Source organism: Ascaphus truei, chromosome 5 (genome assembly GCF_040206685.1).
Source record: "Ascaphus truei isolate aAscTru1 chromosome 5, aAscTru1.hap1, whole genome shotgun sequence".
Lineage (NCBI taxonomy): Eukaryota > Metazoa > Chordata > Amphibia > Anura > Ascaphidae > Ascaphus > Ascaphus truei.
In genome coordinates, this window is record NC_134487.1 from 103997570 (window position 1) to 104016720 (window position 19151).

The 19151-nt window shown below is 48.7% G+C and overlaps 1 protein-coding gene across 1 annotated transcript in view; it reads left to right on the forward strand.

Annotated features, from left to right (window-relative positions):
• The first annotated feature begins 8846 nt into the window (after positions 1-8846).
• Positions 8847-19151, forward strand: part of LOC142495218 (uncharacterized protein C3orf20-like) — an 82209-nt gene continuing 71904 nt past the window's right edge. The window contains exon 1 of the mRNA XM_075600395.1: positions 8847-9018. The gene's annotated coding sequence lies outside the window, so the exon portion shown is untranslated. The remainder of the gene's footprint in view (positions 9019-19151) is intronic.

A 19151-nucleotide genomic window follows, 5' to 3' on the forward strand; every position in this document is an offset into this window, starting at 1 on the left:
TATGAGAGGGACAGGGCCTCAAGCCCACGATAGCCTCTCCCAAGAAGGCGTCTCGGAAGAAGAGACTCGCAGAAGCCAGCAGTGGCATATTATTCCTTAGGGGCCCCTCATTATGAGTCTCAGCAGCTTTCTCGGAGTAAGCGAGCTTCGGTTATCACCATACTCACTAAAATGTTTAATTTGGTTTAGAATAAATTGTGTTGTGTTAAGTTGTATAATTGTTCTTCCTTTTCATTATATAACTTCTGTGTGTATATGATGTTCCCAAGCGGGGACGTTGGATTCTCTATCAGGGGACGTTGGATTCTCCATCAGAGGGAGGATGTAGCCGTATTCCCTCTTACCTCCAGTGCCGGGGAGGGGGACGGCTGCGGTGTATGGAAGCGGCGGAGCTCCTTGGTGGACCCGGCAAGCGATAGTCGCCATCTTGTAGTTCACCCGTGCACATGCGCAGAGAGGCGAGAAGTTGAGGAGGCCTTTTTAGGTTCGCGCATGCGCAGTGGAATCTTTGTGCATGCGCAGTCCCCAGAGTTGCAGCGGCCGTCTTAGGAGAGGCTCTGCAAGGGACTACATCTCCCAGGAGCCTGAGGGACATGCAGTTAGAATGTTGACACAGGCAGTTGCTGGAGTTTCTGGCAGTTGGAAGAAGGGGAAAACCGTTGAGGTAGTATCCAGGGAGCAGTGCTCCCTAGGACTAGGTTTGTCCCTTAGATCTCAGCTTGGTCCTAAATTCCCTTTTAGATTGTGGCTGCTTTAGGGAAGACCCCAGACAGGGACATTACCCTTTAGCCTTATTTATTTATTTATAAAATATTTTACCAGGAAGTAATACATTGAGAGTTACCTCTCGTTTTCAAGTATGTCCTGGGCACAGAGTAAAACAAATAATGCATGGTTACAGGTACAGTTACATAAATGAGCAGGGTATACATTATATACAAGACATTGCGTGCACAGTTAAAGAAAATATATATTATGAGCGTATGAAACAGTTACAGACCAGTTTAAAATGTGAGACAGCCTTAGATTTGAAAGAACTTAAACTGGTGGTGGATGTGAGAGTCTCTGGTAGGTTGTTCCAGTTTTCAGGTGCACGGTAGGAGAAGGAGGAAGGTCCGGATACTTTGTTGAGCCTTGGGACCATGAACAGTCTTTTGGAGTCTGATCTCAGATGATAAGTGCTGCATGTGGTAGGGGTGAGGAGCTTGTTCAGGTAGCTGGGTAGCTTGCCCATGAAGAATTTAAAGGCAAGACAGGAAAGATGAACTTTGCGCCTAGACTCTAGTGTTGACCAATCTAGTTCTTTGAGCATTTCGCAGTGATGTGTGTTGTAGTTGCATTGGAGAACAAAACGACAAATTGAATTGTAGAGGGTGTCAAGTTTGCTACGGTGGGTTTGAGGTGCCGAGCCATATACTATGTCTCCATAGTCAATAATTGGCATTAGCATCTGCTGTGCGATACGCTTTCTGACCAGGAGACTTAGGGAGGATTTGTTCCTGTAAAGTACCCCTAGTTTGGCATAGGTCTTGGTTGTCAGGGTATCAATGTGCATCCCGAATGTTAAGTGGGAGTCAAACCATAAGCCCAGGTATTTAAAACTAGTGACAGGTGTTAGGGTGGTGTTAGCGTTGGTTCTAATCAGGAGCTCAGTCACTGGGAGCTTTACAAATTTAGTCTTGGTCCCAAATACCATTGTTACAGTCTTGTCAGTGTTTAAAAACAGTTTGTTTTGGGAAATCCAATTTTCGAGTCTCAAAAAGTCAGACTGAAGTATGTGTTGAAGGTCAGAGAGGCTATGGCTGTGTGCATATAGGATTGTGTCATCTGCATACATGTGTATTGAGGCTTCCTTACAAGCTGTGGGAAGATCATTAATGAACACTGAGAAGAGTAGGGGGCCCAGAACAGAACCTTGCGGGACACCACAGGTGATATCCAGGGGTTGGAGTTAGAGCCTGAGATGGACACATGTTGGGAACTTCCTGATAGGTAGGACTGAAACCAGTTTAAAGCATGCTTCCCTATTCCAGAGCTCTGGAGTTTGTTTAGCAGGATAGCATGATCAACTGTGTCAAAAGCCTTTGCAAAATCTAGGAATACTGCACCAGTGAGTTGTCCCCGTTCCATTCCACACTGGATTTCATTGCAAACTTTTAGCAGGGTAGTTACGGTGGAGTGTTTGGGACGAAACCCAGATTGGAATTGGCTAGGGAAATTTGTCTTGGTATAGAAATCGCTTAATTGGGAGTGGACACATTTTTCCATGACTTTGGATAGAATTGGGAGAAGTGAGATTGGCCTGTAGTTTGAGACAGTGTTTTTGTCCCCACTTTTGAAAATTGGGACAACTCTGGCAGTTTTCCAGGTCTTAGGGATATGGCCTGCAGACAGGATAGAGTTGACTATGGACGCAATTGGTTTGGCAATGGCTGGGGCAACAAGTCGTTGGAACCTAGATTGTAGTAAGTCGGGTCCACATTGGCTGCTTAGTTTTAGTTTGAGGAGCGCTTGTATAATCTCCTCTTCAGATACTGGGCCAATATAGTGTCAGATGTAGCACCAGCGAAGAGACACCACGTGGTGAGCTGCAGCCTGCAGTCTGGGATCAGACCACAGGCAACGCTAGACAATAAGGGACACCCTACAGCTGGAGCTCCCTGAAGAGGCGGACGCCTATGCGGACCAGAGAGAGAGGATTCAGCAGACGTCGTGGGATCAAACAGATCCTTTTTGCTCATTCAGCACTACCTGGGTACAGGAGTGCCCAGGGAGGTAAAGTGCACCAACGGTCCACAGGGGTAACGCTACTCCCTACACTTCGGTGGGACTAACTCTCATTGGGGGAGGACACCAGGTGTATTTGTGCCACGCACCCTATGTACTTTGGGGGGGACAACCACCCTGTGTTGTTATTATTGTTATTGTGCTGTTAAATATATGTGTTAGTAAAGCTATTTAGTCATACCAGTGTGTGTGTGTTATTATTCATTGACTACTGTGGTTCCTGAGAGGGGTTATCCTGCAGCGCTGGGATCCCTCCCAGGTGGGAATAATGCTATCACCCCAGGCTCCCAGTGACGGAGGATTAGGCCTCCTGTACACAAAATAGGTATTCAGCAGGCGTAGTTCCCTTAGTCACGGGGAAAGGGGGCTACACGTATATCAAAACAAATACCTGTTTCGGGTACACTCGGATGTAACTACACTACTGCAAAACTCTGGGATGTAGGGGGCCCCCCGAGAGCTGGATGGGGGGTCTTTGTTTGTTTGCTGCAGGGTCCCCACACCAAGCTCCCCCCTCCCCCCGCTGGTGTTCCTGTGTCCCGGGCAGCACTAGAAATTGGGCATGGCCTAGAAATTGGGCCCAACTTCTGCATACTGAAAGAGAGGGGGATTGAGTGAGAGGAAGGGGAAATTAAGTTTGAGGAATGAGGGATTGAGTGTAAGAGCAATGGGGAATTGAGTGCAAGTGGAACAAGGAATTGAGTGTGAGAGGAAGGAGAACTTTAGTAAGACAGGAGGGGAGATAGAGAGGAGGGGGGAGAGGGAGTTAGGAGTGGGGAGAGAGCGTTCGAGAGAAGGGATGAAGACAGATTTAGAAAGGAGTGGGGAATGGGGAGAGTTAAAGAAGAGTGGGGAGAGAGTGAGGAGGGAGAGGTTAGAGATTAGGGGTGAGAGCGAAATAATTACACAGGAGAGTTAGAGAGGAGGGGAGAGTTAGGGAGAAGGGTGGAAAAGTTAGAGAGAAAGGTGGAAGAGTTAGAGAGAACCTTGCAAGGAAGCCCTCAAATGTCACTGAGTTGAAGCAGTTCTCTTAGGAGGAAGGGTCAAAATTCCTGAAAAACGATGTACTGTAAGAGACTGACCAGCAGTTACAGGAAATGCTTAGTTGAAGTCATTGCTGTGCAATGGGGTGCCACCAGGTACTGAATCTAAGGCCTCGTTCAGGGTGCCAGCTGCAGGACTCGGAGGGAGGGCGGGAGGGAGGCAGTGCGGCAGTTTGCTGGGCGATCTGTGTTTATCCCCCAGCAGACTTTTCAGCGTTGGGGAGGGGGTGGGGTTACACACAGCAGGGTAAGTATCGAGGTTGCAGTCATGAAATCATTCTGAAGAATGATTTCATTGGCTGCCTAGTCCCAGTGACGCTGCTGCAGCTCCAAAAAACGAAATTTTCGTTTATTGAAACTGTAGTCAGCTTCAACTCCTGGCTTCGGAGACAGGGCGGTTGCTACCCTGACAACCAGTATTCAAATTGAATACTTTGTTTCTCACGGCAGCACGCACGGCAGCACACCCTCCCTCCGAAGCCTGCACCCTGAACGAGGCCTAAAGCTTCACATACTTTTTGACACATGGATATTGAATGTTGATTCATTTGTGGATAAATACATGTTGAAAAAGTACCATGTTTTTGTGTCATTTGTTTGAGCAGGTTATCTTTATCTATTATTAGGACTTAGATTAATATCTAATAACATTTTAGGTTTGAAAGATGTGAAATATGTAAAAATCTTAAGGGGTTTTCAAACCATTTCTCGGCACTGGAAGTGGTAAGTAGTGAAAACTCACAGACAGTAGGAGGGTGTTCTGGTAAGTGCATCTGCAAGGGGTCAAAGTCAGTGCATATGAATGTATAGTAGTGATGTACCAAGTACCAGGTAAATACCCGGCACTTTTTCCGGTACCCGGAAATTACCCTGAACTGGCACCAGGGGGCTAGGACTGGCGCCGGGTATTTTCCGTTCTGCTCCCTCTTACCTGCAGCTGGCGGCGGAGGGTGAGGAAGACCGTTGTGGAGGGTGAGGAGGACCACAGCCACATTGATGTAGCAGCGGCAGACATCCTGGTGGTTGCGGTGGCAGCAGAGGACGTCATTGTTGAGCCAGCGTGAGAGCTGCGAAACGCATCACAGATGATGCCGGTGGGAGCCGGGGAACAAGTGACCGGAGCAGGAGCGTTACTATTGGACAGCCGCGGAGGAGCTGGTTATCCAATAGTAATGCTCCTGCTCCAGTCCATTTCCCCGGCTCCTACCATCATCAGCTGTGATGTGTTCCGCTGCTCCCACAATGTCGCTGTGGTACTCCTCACCCTCTGCAGCGGTCTTCCTCCGACTCCGGATGCAGGTGAGCCAATGCTACCCGGCTGGGTACCTGGTATCCAGCAATCATCAGGACCCGGTACAACAGCAGTGGGCAAACTAGGGGGAGCGCCCCCCCCCCCTCCCAGGGGGGGTGGGAGATTTTTCAAGAGGGAGGGGGGCGTGGGCAGTTGCAGAGGCCTCGCACTCTTCCCCAAGGCATTTAAATTAAATGCTGGGGGCCTCTGCAACGCTATACTTACCGAGGTTCAGGCTCTCTGTGACGCATCGCCATGGCAGCGCAGCGTCAAATGATGCCGTGGGGTCATGTGATGTCACACGCAGGTCTAAGGTAGTCGAGGGGAAACGCTAGCATCGAGGCAGGGAAGACAGGGGGCACAGCAGAAAAAGTTTGCGCTCCCCTGCGGTACAACACGAATGTTTAGTATCAGCCAACGGAGCTACCCCTATGCTTCTTTAAATAGGTGTGTTTTAAGATGAGATGAGCCTTAAAGGTAGAGAGAAAGGATGCTAGTCGGATATTGAGGGGGATGAAATTCCAGAGGTGTGGGGCAGTGAGTGAGAAAGGTTTTAGACGGGAGAGGGCTTTAGATACAAAAGGGGTAGACAGAAGATATCTCACAATATCGTGCATATACTATGTAGATTGTAAACTCCCTGGAGATGGTCCCTCTTTATTTCCTGTAGTCTTTATTATTATTTTTATGGTTTCTAAATACTCCTATGGGAGTGCAACGCATGTACTCCAATGAACTGTGCCCCTGCCAATGTCCCCGTGACTTTAGGAGAGTACCTCAGAAGTAGTGATGTTTAATTCCGCACGGATTACTCAATATTTTTTTCTCATATTCATTCCCATTGTTTTATGTGTGCGCCATATAAGTCAAATGGGTCATGACACTTCACATTTTATTATATTTATATGTAAATGTATTCCACGGGTTTTTTTGTGACCGATATCAGTCGATGTGAGACACCTTATTTTAGGGGCCGACAAGCAACTCCATATAGTGAATATGAAACAATTAGGAACGGGGTTGGAATACTATCTGGGAGTGGAGAAATCATTTTCCTACCATTTCTTTATTTAAAGCGACATTATTTATTGTAGTTAGTATATAAATTAATTTTTCTATGCTTAGGTGTTTCGGTACCTTTGTCACTACAGAACACCATTGTATATAATGCTTATTAAATTATAAAAACATTTCTCATTTTATTACGCTGTTACTACTTTGTTGAAATATACGATATCTTTGGTACTATTTGTAACCCCTCTAATTTACCTCAGACTAACACCTAATGCTGAGTTGGGGGCCTGAGTCCTCCTCTATACGTTACCCCACACATGGCAGTAGGTCAGACAAAGGGAGGCAGACTACAGTAATGTTTATAACACAAAAGTATTTTTAAGGTAATTGTCTTCATATACCGAGATAAACCATATAATCCTCAACTTTTAGGATCATTCCATGCACATTCTTGAGTTTAAGCGCAAAGTTCATCTTTCCTGTCTTGCCTTCAAATACTTTCTGGGCAAGCTAACCATCTATCTGAACAAGCTCCTCACCCCTACCACATGCAACACTTATCATCCGAGATTTGACTCCAAAAGACTGATCATTGCCCCAAGGTTCAACAGTATCCGTCCGCTCCTCCTTCTCTTACCGTGCACCCCAAAACTGGTACAACCCTACTCACAGTCACCACCAGTGTAAGTTCTTTCAAAACTAAAGCAGTCTACCAATTTTAATCTGGTCTGTAACTGTTACATACACCTATAATATATATGTGGAGGGTTGCTCCTCCTTCCCAAGTTTGAAGCTCACCCCTTCCCACTTTTAAATGGTTAAAAGCTCACTCCATCTCACCTTCCACACTCAAAGGATGTAGCACTGAGCTGATATTATTCCTTACTGTGCATGCAATGTCTTGTATATAATGTATAACCTTGCTCACTTCATGTAACCATATCATTGTCTAAAACCAGAGACAGAACATGAAACACAGACAGAGCTCAGTGCTACATCCTTTGAGTGTGGAAGGTGAGATGGAGTGAGCTTTTAACCATTTAAAAGTGGGAAGGGGTGAGCTTCAAACTTGGGAAGGAGGAGCAACCCTCCAAATCAGCTAGGAACAGCTGAACAGAATTGCAAAACACACAGAACCTCTAAAAGCTCATATTGAACCCCCACACTCATGGGAACTTGCTGGCAGTTTGACTGCGACAAATCTAATACAGAGTGCTTTTCCTGGTATTATACAGGTTAATAAGAGCTTCAATCAGACTTAGAACCATGCAACTAATTTTGACAGATTTATTATAAATCATTCTTCCTGGTAATGTACAGGTTATTAAGAATTTATATTAGTGTTAGGACCCTTGAGACGTGGTCTGCCGTGTAGTGGCTCAAGGGCTTACAACACTTTGACCAAAGAGTTCAACTAAAAGACCATTTTATTCAAAAGATATATATATATAGATATATATATATATATATATATATATATATATATATCTATATATATATTTAGGCACTGTACTGTGTATTTGTGTCATAGGATGTAGCACTGAGCTATGTCTGTGTTTCATGTTCTGTCTCAGGTTTTAAATATATATTGCCATGCTCAGAAGCACTCCTCTTTGACACTTATACGCATATATATATATATATATATATATATATATATATATATATATGTTGTGGTTATTTGGGGGGTTCAATATGAGCTTGTAGGGGCTCTGTGTGTTTTACCATATACTTGTTATCATAACTCTGTGCCCAGGACATACTTGAAAACGAGAGGTAACTCTCAATGTATTACTTCCTGGTAAAACATTTTTTAAATAAATAAACATACAATACATAAACAATCCCCACAAAACGCTGCCTAAGTGTGTGTCCGTGTCTCTGAAACCACCCAACCCCATTTATAAAAGACCTGTGTGAAAGTGCCGGCACACTGTTGGAGCTCTTAGTTGGGTTATTTACGTAGCAGGCCTGTACTTCGCAAATGCTTCGGTGCCTTTACTTGGTTTCCGTTGAGGATCGCCTCTGACGGTGCATGTGCCTCCTGCTGATGTCCGATGGATGGTCCGCTGGGCTGCACTCCATCCTGTCAGCATCCGCTGACCTCGATCGGATCGCTGTCTGGTCTTACTGCCCACCACTGGTCAGTCCTGAGATCCCTCAGCATGTGACAGCTCTGCCCCCACAGCTCCTCTGGGCGCATTTATAGACTCCTCTCCCTCTTTGTCCCTCCTCTCTCAAGTCCATTGTCATTGGTTTATGCCGTGCCCATAAGAGTGGCATGCTGAGTGCACATTGGAGAGGAGTCTGGCAGGGAGCAGTGTGTGTGGGTGCTGCATGCGATTTATAAGGGGTTACATATTTATTTCTGGAAACTTTTAGCACCAGAGAAGCCATGTACTGGATTTGTCAGATTGAGGGAATGGGACTCTATTTATCCACCTACCATCTTTTTACTCTGTCTCAATTAAAGGCTAATGACATGTGGCTCTATCAAAATTGTCACAACATAGGGAGATGTCAGCGGGAAATGTACTTCCCACCGAACTAACGCTGCCTTTCCTCACGTCTGTATTTGCACAATGGAAATGAACACAATAAACATAATGAGGTTTTACAAAATGAATAGAGAACTGTGTCAGTATTAATCATCAGCTGCTTTGACTATTGAGAGTGAAACAATAAAGGACTGGAAGGCAGTGAGAAGGGGCAGGAATGAAAGCCACAGCTCAGCTGAAGGCATAATGTAACCAGGCAACTAGCTCCCAAACTGAGCCCTGCAAGGCTCTGAGTAACAGGAAGGAAACACAGACCGCTTCTCCCTGCACATGGACAGAATGCTTCTTTATTAGTGGATATTTCTAAGGAGCTCATCTTCTTGACGTAAGTCACTTATTATTTGGCAGGTTTAGGGTTTGATCTGGCACTGTGACGTGGGGCTGTGTGATTCCTGAGCCTGTGTCCCTATAACCGTGAACGAAAGGGCTTTTGTTTCTGGTGGAAAACCACAACATGTATATGGGGCTCTTTATATCCCTGTTCCTTTCAATGGTTACATTGGCTTTAGATGAGTTCGTTGTTAGAACTAACAAAACGGTGATAATATCTACCTTTTCTTGCATTTATATTGGTACATATGTAATAAACGTGTGTAGCCATTTGTAGGGCTTTTTATCAAAGCCTGTATCAAAGCAAAACAACACAACAGATACATTTAAACTTGATACACAGGAAATGTACATTTGATGAGAACATTTTGGACCATATTTACTAAACAGTGCTAAGCTGTACGGCACCTTACAGCTCGTTGAAGTGAATGGACCATAAGGTGGTGGGGCGCTGCTTAGTAAATATGGCCCTTTAGCCTGATCATATGTGATATGAGAAATATAATAAGTTTATTTCAAACAGCTTATTATGTGTGGTTCACTATATCTTTCTGTTTTTCTATTTAATGTCCGATGCCCCATCGCCTGTACTGTATAATGGCCTCTCTGCATTTTACTTAAAGTTTGTGCTTCTGGGGGGGGGGGGGGGTAGGAGGGGTGCATTTTGTTACATTACCTGAACATATGGGTCCCATGGAGATGATTTGTGCTGCCCAGACCCTCAGGGATCATTTGTTGCGGCTGCCTATTGGCCCACAGGAGTGGGCGGCCATTTTGATTTCCTAAATTCGAAGCTGAAACACTTGGCAAATAAAAGGGGAACAGGAAACTAAAAATAGTGGGGTTCAGGTCTGGCGGATCCCCCCCATTTCAAATTCTGTAAAAATGAAGGGGAACGACATTGCGGCTTTCTATTAGATGGTCGTTATATCTAGGAAGTGACGAAGGTAACCAAACCACTAATTATCTGAAGGAACCGGGGCGTCCCTGGAACTAAAAATAACCTGGCTCAGCTCCAGAGAACCCCTTGGTTCCAATGTGGGGGGGAAAGTATTTATGTGTGATTGCTTCTTTAACATAGCCCTCTGCCTTTTCCTCCTGCATAATGCGTAGGTAGGAGCATCTAACAGCAGTACTGCACATAGGCCTCATTCACTGAAATCTGTCACTGTGCTGCACGACACGTAAAAGCGATGATTGTATGGTTTGGACACACTAGGTTCCATGTATCAGTCGTCCGGCTGCAAAAGGAAAAAATCCTATTGTATCCCATGGGACCTTATGAGTTTGATAAATCTGTTGCATTGTGTTTGCTCCCATTTAGACTTTATTACATATCCCAGACTGCCTTTAACTATTTCAATAAACCACATGTGGTATGGGGGGGGGGGGGGGGGGGGAATTGAACTTGTGCTGTACTCTCCTGTGTATAACGATGTAAAACCTTTTGCAATTCATTTTGCTCCAGTTTTGCTGCCAGGAGACTTTAATAAGCAGGCCTCTTAGTTTCACCTTCAAATGTCCTTCACTTCACTTCAAATGTACTTCCCTGTAATGAGTTAGAATGCTTATTACATAAAGGAAAACCAAGCAATAGGGGAGGGAATATGCATGTGTGCACTGCTTCCCATGCATGCTGACTGCAGTGGGGCAGGACTGAGGCTGGATTAACCTTTTAAGTGCTGGAATATCTACGGCACCATGGGGCTGCAGAATGGCTTTGGGGATCTTAAGGTCCCTAGTAAGTCAAATACATAGTCCCAGAAAGCCGTCTGGCACCAGAAAGGGAAGACGAAGTCCTCTTCTGTTGTGTTCATGACCATAGGGCCTAAGAACCAAGGCGAATTGTGGAGCGAAATTGAAGCAAATTGTGTTATTTTCACGTTGCGCCTCTTTGCACCAGTGCAGCAAGGACGCTCCGCTCATTTTTGCACCATGTTCGGCAGCTTGTTTTTTGAGGAGCGTCAAGAGGCGGAGTGCAACGCTTGCGCGGCCCACGAGCAAAACAGGACCCTGGTACTGAGGTGGGGAAGTATAGAACCACGCACCCACAGCAGCGGAAGCGAAGCCTGGCAGGCGGATTGTCAACGTAGCCGGGTCTGGGTTGGAGAGAGTGGGTTAGTCCAGATACTTGCCAAGGTTTTGGCTTGGAGAGATTAGAATGGTCAAAGTCCGTGTAGCCGTAATTCGGGATTGGAGAAGTCAGCAGAGTCGAGGGTAAGCTGGGGTCAGTATCCACAGGAGTTTCCAAATACAAACCGGGTCGGTACATGAAGGGTTAACTGTAGAGAGAAGCACAAGACAGAGAGCAAGGCACACCAGACGTGGAAGCACAAGGCTACAACTAGTTATGCTCAGCCAGGAAAGACAGGAACTGCAGGATCTTTATAGCACACGGGAGGCGGAACGGAGGCGGGGCCTCCGCAGAGACAAGGATTGGCTGCAGGATGCAAGTGGGCTGGTAGAATACTTGACACGCAGCTGGGGAGCTATGCACAACGTCCCGTGTGTCCGCCGCGCACGAGAGAGGCGCGGCGCGTCTGAGGGGGCGGAGCTAAGCTCTGTGGCATTCTAGAAGAGCTGCGCGTGCACGCGCTCTTTAAGCATAGCGGGGGTTCGCGCACGCGCTGGTGCCAGAGTAGAGGACTGCGAGACAACAGGTAAGGAGGGAACACGTCGCAGAGGACGTGTTCCCCGATTCCTAACACGGAGTTAGGGAGGAATTACTGTAGGTGGCGCATAGATTATGAGATGTATCAAGTCGTGTGCCTCCGTGCATCACTTCTCTCCCCTGAACCTGCACCAAAAATGCTCCATGTTTGAGGTGACCTTAGCTTTCTTGCTGTAAAATCTGCACCTTATGTAAGAAGCTGGAGCAACGATGTCCCTCCACTTCTGTTTACAGCATCTGGGCAACAGTCGCAACACAGAGCGATCACGTGAAAGTGGCAGAGGATCGGTGGCAGCCCCCAGCACTGTAAAGTTTTACCCTTTGGTTACATCATGCCCTTAAAGTGCTTGTGTTCTAGGGGAGATTGAATTCTGCGTTCCAGGACGCGATGTGTAATGCAGGAAATGGAAGAGGAGGCCTACTGTTTCCGAGTTAAGGGATGGCGCGATCATGTGACCGCTCTGGGGAGTGGACACGTGATCGCGGTGGGGCGGTGGGTTCTTGTTTTTTCTCTTCTTGATATTTTTATAGTATTCGGACCTGGGGGGGGGGGGTCTTCCAGAACTAAACCTCACTATATTCAGCTTCGGGGACTCCCTTGTTTCTGATATACAAAATGGCCTCCAAACCGTGAGCCACTAATAAGTTGTACAGATGATATTGCGGTTTCCTGTTGAACGACCTCAGCTGCCATGTTTACCCAGGAAGCGCACCAGCAATGAAACCGGTAAGTATCTCTGAAACTGGGGTGTGCTTGTAGCTGAAAATAGCATGGTTTGGTCCCTGAGAAAACCCTCCCTACCCCCTCCCCAATTTGAATACTGTTAAAAACGTGTTACGGGTATTCCCCCCCCAATCGCAGATATAGTGTGGGTGCGGAGAACATACAGTGTTACCAGGTGTGGTGCTTTACCTGTTAAGCTCACAGGAGGGCTGAGCTTCCGCCACGGGGAACCTGGGGCAATTATATTAAGAGTAACCTTGTACACGGTGCAGCGCCTCCACCTGCGATGGTTCCTAGCAGAGCAGGAATTGTTCCTCGCAGGACACATACAAAATAACTCGCACACCGAAATGTATAATAACTAATACTTTTACTTGGGAACCACATACAACACAAATACTATCAACATAATAACGGGTGTCCCTCTCTAGAGGCGACACTGACTATGGCATCGCGCAGGACGCTTCCCAACACCGGTTGATCCCACCCCGTATCCATAGGATCCCCACCCAATGTCCCGCACTCTTGCAGAGAGAGAGAATATGGGTGACTGCGCAGTCACTATTAAACTACTGGGCCCGTTGGTGCACTTGTAGGGTTAGAGTACCTGCCGAGCACTCCAGTGCTCGGATCTGCAACGGCTTCGAAAAGGATCCGATGACCGAAGACACCGGAACCACCACCTTTGACGATCCCACGCAGAACCTCTGCCTCAACAGTCTGCGCCCAACCTTTGGAACACTGCGGCAGCGTCAAGGGAGTCCCTAACTGGCTCCGGGAACTAACGTGAGTATCGCTGTACTATAGGCCGTCCCTACAGCACAGCAACCTGGAATGCTTAAGGGGAAACTCCTATGGCCTACGGGGTAGCCTATCTTAACCCTTGCCACAACGCACGACAACTTAACACTAGGCCCTCTTGTCCGCCCTCACAGCACTGACCGCTGTGACCGGACAATAAGGCACGTCACGACCCTTCGGGCAGCGTCCCTAACCTAGGGCCGTCCCTGGTCAATTACCCACTAGCCTGAGAGTGAGTTGGGGCCTACCTGGGATATAGGGGACCTTACACGGTGCAGGAGCTTCACTCGCTCCCTACACCCTTCCCCTACAGCTCCCCAGCTCCAACTGATGTAAGTGACAGGGTCCCTAACCTGAGGGCTGTCCCTGGCAACACTCACTCTACTGGGTGAGTCTGGGCTATCTCGGGCCTTGGGGGTTGCTGGCCTAGTACAGGGAGTCACTGACTCCTGTACCCTACACCTCCTTCCCTTGGCTTCTCCTGGCTCTGACTAACTGCGTAGTCCCAAACCCACACAATGTATCTGCTTGATCCTGCAGAGTCATCCTCCAGCCCTATTGGCTCCCTGGGGTCATGTGGCTCTGCCCCTATGCACCCTGGGGGCTGACAGTCCTGCACTGCGCATGTGTGAGCTGTTTGGGGGCCTCCCGCGCTAGCTGGCTCCTGCGCATGCGCAACAGCATTCACAATGGCGGCGCCCTGCTTCCCGAGCCACCGGGACTGCAGCAACGCGACCGCGGCCTTAGCAACGGCCCGATTGCGTCCCCGGCAACCGGCCTGCTCACGTAGATAGCGCGCTACTCCCTGCTCGCGTCGATAGCGCGCTACTCCCTGCTCCAGCCCCCACCTTTGTAAGCAGCCGTCGGGTCCAGCCCTGGCTCCGGCGGCACCCGCGACCACGCTGCTCCAAGGGAGGGGGGTCTCTAGGAGCTGCTGGAGACCAGGGCTACACTCTACCCCTGGTGAAAAACCCAACATCCCCGCTTGGGGAACGACATCACACTGCATAAGTTTACACAATAAAAATTTGCATTGCATAAACAATACACTTAGCAGATTGACTTAATTATCACGCATACATGGCATGTCATATAGGATAACTGAGGTGAGCTGAGACCATCTATGGGTTGCCCCTAACCGATCATGTGGGGGTACCTCACTTTTGCGTCCGTGAGCCTCCCCTGGGTGAATCTCTTGGAGAGCCCACCCTGGGGTATCAGTTACCGGTTCCGTACTCATTCCTTCCCCTGGTGGAAGGAAGAGTACAATGTCTCTTAACCAGGCCTTTACCCGGCCATCCGCGGCATGGATGCGGTAGGCAAGGAGGCCGGGACCTTTCCCGCGGTCCACCACATAGTGAATGGAGCGCTCCTTCTTGGGCTCAAGGGAGGCAATTTTTACTAGCTCCCTCGCCACACAGTCCTTGTCCCTACGTACTTGCGAGGCTTCCACTGGGAAGCGAGAAATGGACAATGTCTCTTTCCTCAAAGTCTCTGTTTCACCCGGCAGGGAGTAAAGGGTAGATACCTTACCACTGCGGTGATTCACGGTGGCCAACAGGTCCTCGGGGACGCTGTCAGTTGCCACCTCGGCTGTCTCGGGACCTGCCCCCGGCACTTCTGGGGCAGCCCACTTACTTGCTGGAAACTCGGGAGCGTTGGATCCCAGTCCTGGGACCATTTGGGTCGGAGCACACGGGCTCACACTCGGTTCAGTTGTGGTGACACACGGATGTCCAGCTACGTTCTTCTGCTCAGCATGAACTTTAGTTGGGGACTTTATCACGGCCACCTCCACCGGAGCCTGTAGGGAGTAAGGAAGTTCCTCACCACTCCGCTGGCTTGCGATGGATTCCTCTTCCTCTGGAACACTGTCAGGTACCATCTGTGCTTCACTGGACACCACGATGGGACTGACTGTTCTCTTCACCTGGACGATAGGCGATAGGTACTGGTCCACTCGCACCACTGGACAGCTATCTTCTAAGGGAGACACCTCCTCCAGGACGCGATGCCGAGTGGAGCCATTCGCCCGGGTGGCCAGACTTAAGGAGCTATCGTGCTCCGCGGTCACCTGGAGGCTCACACCCAACACCCCTGAGGCAGTCAACTCACCCTTGTTGTGGTTAGGTACTGATCCCAAGCCTAGGACCGACGGTACCATCATCTTAGGCCGGACTGGCCGTAGTAGGGCACACGGGCCCATAGCAAGAGTCACTGCAACTGAGGTAGTTGGTTCTTTATTTCCAGCTTCACTGGTGTGGTCCGCCGGCTGGCGCATCACTACAGCTGGTTGTTGGTCGCTGGAATCACTATGAGGGGATGGGGGTAGAGACACCTTACCCTGTGATTCCGGAATCTGTGGTTCAAGAATCTGCAGTCCTTAGTGTGAAACCGAATCTGGAACTGCGGTTAGGGCGCATGGGCCTTCTGTAGCTGAGGTGGGCTGGTTAGCCGCATCTTCCTCTGCGGGTTCCGTAGCACACAGCAGCACGCTTGGGACCCCAGGTCTGTTTGCCACCTGGGAAGTCACACTGATTACAAACACATCTTATACACCCCTCGTCCTCCACCACTGCCACCCGGTATTCTATTGGTAGCCTAAAGTGGTTAAAGTCCATACCACCAGATAGATTCAAGTCCTTTTGAAGGCACGGGCACACAAGAAAGGATATTTTCCCTCCTTTTGACCGCCATGCTCCATACAACTGAGGGTGTGTTTCTCTGCATTCTGTACTGTCTCTAATAGGAACAGCGGTTGCTGATTGCTGTTCACTGTGCTTGCTCCCCCTGATGGAATTTAAAGGAGGGGCAGCACACTCTTTCAAGGAGTGATTCTGGCTCTGCACTGCGTCACTCAGTTGGCGGGGGTGGGGCTTAGGTTTTCCCGCCAATCCCGGACAGTTTTCTGCAACACAATTTAGTGCAGGCTTGCAGTCAGCACACATGTGCTCTCCTGCTTTGGCGGGAGACGCCATTTTAGGTGTGACTCACTGGATGAGGGAGCCTCCATTTTGATCACAGTTCTGGTAATTTCACTAGGGCTCTCTGCGTATGTAAGAGGGTAGCCTTCTGGTGGGGCTTCTGGGAAATGTAAAATCAGAGGGACATTTTCACGGCATATTTCCTGATCCGCTACTAGCCATAGTCTACTACACTGTTCAGTGGGGTCGTACCGGTGCTCTATCCTCTTCCACATTTGGTCTATGCCCAGGAGTCCCTCACAAATTTCCTTCAACTTCACCGCACTACAGGGAACATTCCCTACTACTACCACATGTCGCGGGGATACTTTTGTCCTCTTGGCCCGTTCGTGGGCCTCATGGCTTGCGGGCCCAAACATGGTGAAAAATATGAATTGGACAGTTTGGAAAAAATTGGAACAGGGCATCCCAGGTCTATCTCAGCAGCGCCTCCAAATGTAACGGGTATTCCACCCACCCAATCGCAGATATAGTGTGGGTGCGGAGAACATACAGTGTTACCAGGTGTGGTGCTTTACCTGTTAAGCTCACAGGAGGGCTGAGCTTCTGCCACGGGGAACCTGGGGCAATTATATTAAGAGTAAGAGTAACCTTGTACTCAGTGCAGCGCCTCCACCTGCGATGTTTCCTAGCAGAGCAGGAATTGTTCCTCGCAGGACACATACAAAATAACTCGCACACCATAATGTATAATAACTAATACTTTTACTTGGGAACCACATACAACACAAATACTATCAACATAATAACGGGTGTCCCTCTCTAGAGACGCTTCCCAACACCGGGTGATCCCACCCCGTGTCCATAGGATCCCCACCCAATGTCCCACACTCTTGCAGAGAGAGAGAATATGGGTGACTGCGCAGTCACTATTAAACTACTGGGCCCGTTGGTGCACTTGTAGGGTTAGAGTACCTGCCGAGCACTCCAGTGTTCGGATCTGCAACGGCTTCGAAAAGGATCCGATGACCGAAGACACCGGAACCACCACCTTTGACGATCCCACGCAAAACCACTGCCTCAACAGTCTGCGCCCAACCTTCGGAACACTGCGTAGCGTCAAGGGAGTCCCTAACTGGCTCCGGGAACTAACGTGAGTATCGCTGTACTATAGGCCGTCCCTACAGCACAGCAACCTGGAATGGCTTAAGGGGAAACTCCTATGGCCTACGGGGTAGCCTATCTTAACCCTTGCCACAACGCACAGCAACTTAACACTAGGCCCTCTTGTCCGCCCTCACAGCACTGACCGCTGTGACCGGACAATAAGGCACCTCACGACCCTTCGGGCAGCGTCCCTAACCTAGGGCCGTCCCTGGTCAATTGCACCCTGGGGGCTGACAGTCCCGCACTGCGCATGCGCGAGCTGTTTGGGGGCCTCCCGCGCTAGCTGGCTCCTGCGCATGCGCAACAGCATTCACAATGGTGGCGCCCTGCTTCCCGAGCCGCCGGGACCGCAGCAACGCGGCCGCAGCCTTAGCAACGGCCCGATAGCGTCCCCGGCAACCGACCTGCTCGCGTAGATAGCGCGCTACTCCCTGCTCCGGCCCCAACCTTTGTAAGCAACCGTCGGGTCCAGCCCTGGCTCCGGCGGCACCCGCGACCACGCTGCTCCAAGGGAGGGGGGTCTCTAGGAGCTGCTGGAGACCAGGGTTACAAACGTAATTTCTATTTTAACTGGGATCGCTGCTTTAAGACTGTCGACAAAACTGATTGTCAAATGTCTTAAATATGTTTGTCGACAAAATTAGATTTGTCACTCATTCTGTGGACAATTGTGTAATGTTACGACCGCAGATCAGTGAGAGTTTAAGGTCGCAAACTCCCTTAGAAACCAGCACAATTTCCATGACGTTCCCGGTTTTGTGTGGAACAAAAAAACTACGAACATGACTACGGGGTCACCATTAGAAAGTCGCCATGTGATCTCCTGACGACATTGCAGCTTTCTATTGGCTGTACATGACGAGTAACTTGACTCAGCTTGTGTCCTGCGGGCAAGTATTCTTGCCTGGTGGCCAAAACTAGTTGTATCTCGGAAACCGGGGGATCCCCAGCTGTTTGGGGTACAGCAAACAGCTCCAAGCCCCCTGAAAAAATTAAGATTTGATGCCTCCGTCATGTTGCGAGTTCTTTTGTCCCAGATTAAGACAGGAAACCTTGGGGTTTGTTGAACAGGTTTTTTATTATTCCACAATAATAACTAAATCATAGGCACACCGTCCCTTTAAGGCAAAACAAATCACAAAATAAAGGCCTACTCCTATTAAGGAGTCTGACTAAATGAGCAGGGCCTAGCTATATACCTGGGTAGCTATCCTACTTCCAGGTTAAACAACAATAACTACAGTCACATACAGAAAATAGTTCTTATCTTTGAGGTGCTGGGAAATCCCTCCCAGGACTCCAGGTAATTCCCTCTGGACCCTGCAACAGCTTCACTCCATCTGTGGGGTTCCTTGTGACAGGCTGTGTCCCGCAGCTTCGTGGCCCTCGTGGTCAACCTCTGTCTGGTTGTAAGACCCAGCTGGTCCCAGCAGACCGTGCTCCCTGACGGTCTGGGGAACCAGATCAAAACTCTCCCCTCTCCTGGCTGGGGAAAATCACATCTTTATGGGTGCAGGCAACTAAATGACTTTTAAAGTCCTGTTTCTTCAAGAGTGCTGTCTTAATTGGCTCCAGGTGCAGCCAGCTCCTACAGAGGAGTTTAACCGCCTGCACGCTGGAACCTATGCACTGCCAGCTCTCTAGTATCCAGAGCTAGTGACTCCATCACAATATGCCTAATGCTGCTTTAAAGGCCTTAGGCCTGAAGTCTAGAATGGCGACTCAGCAAAAGCATCAGTGACAGCAAGGCCCTAAAAATAGGCCGCAATGGCTATATTTACATGTGACAGATTATGATCAAATGCATTTTCAGATTTAGCAGAAAGGGTTACATAATTGTC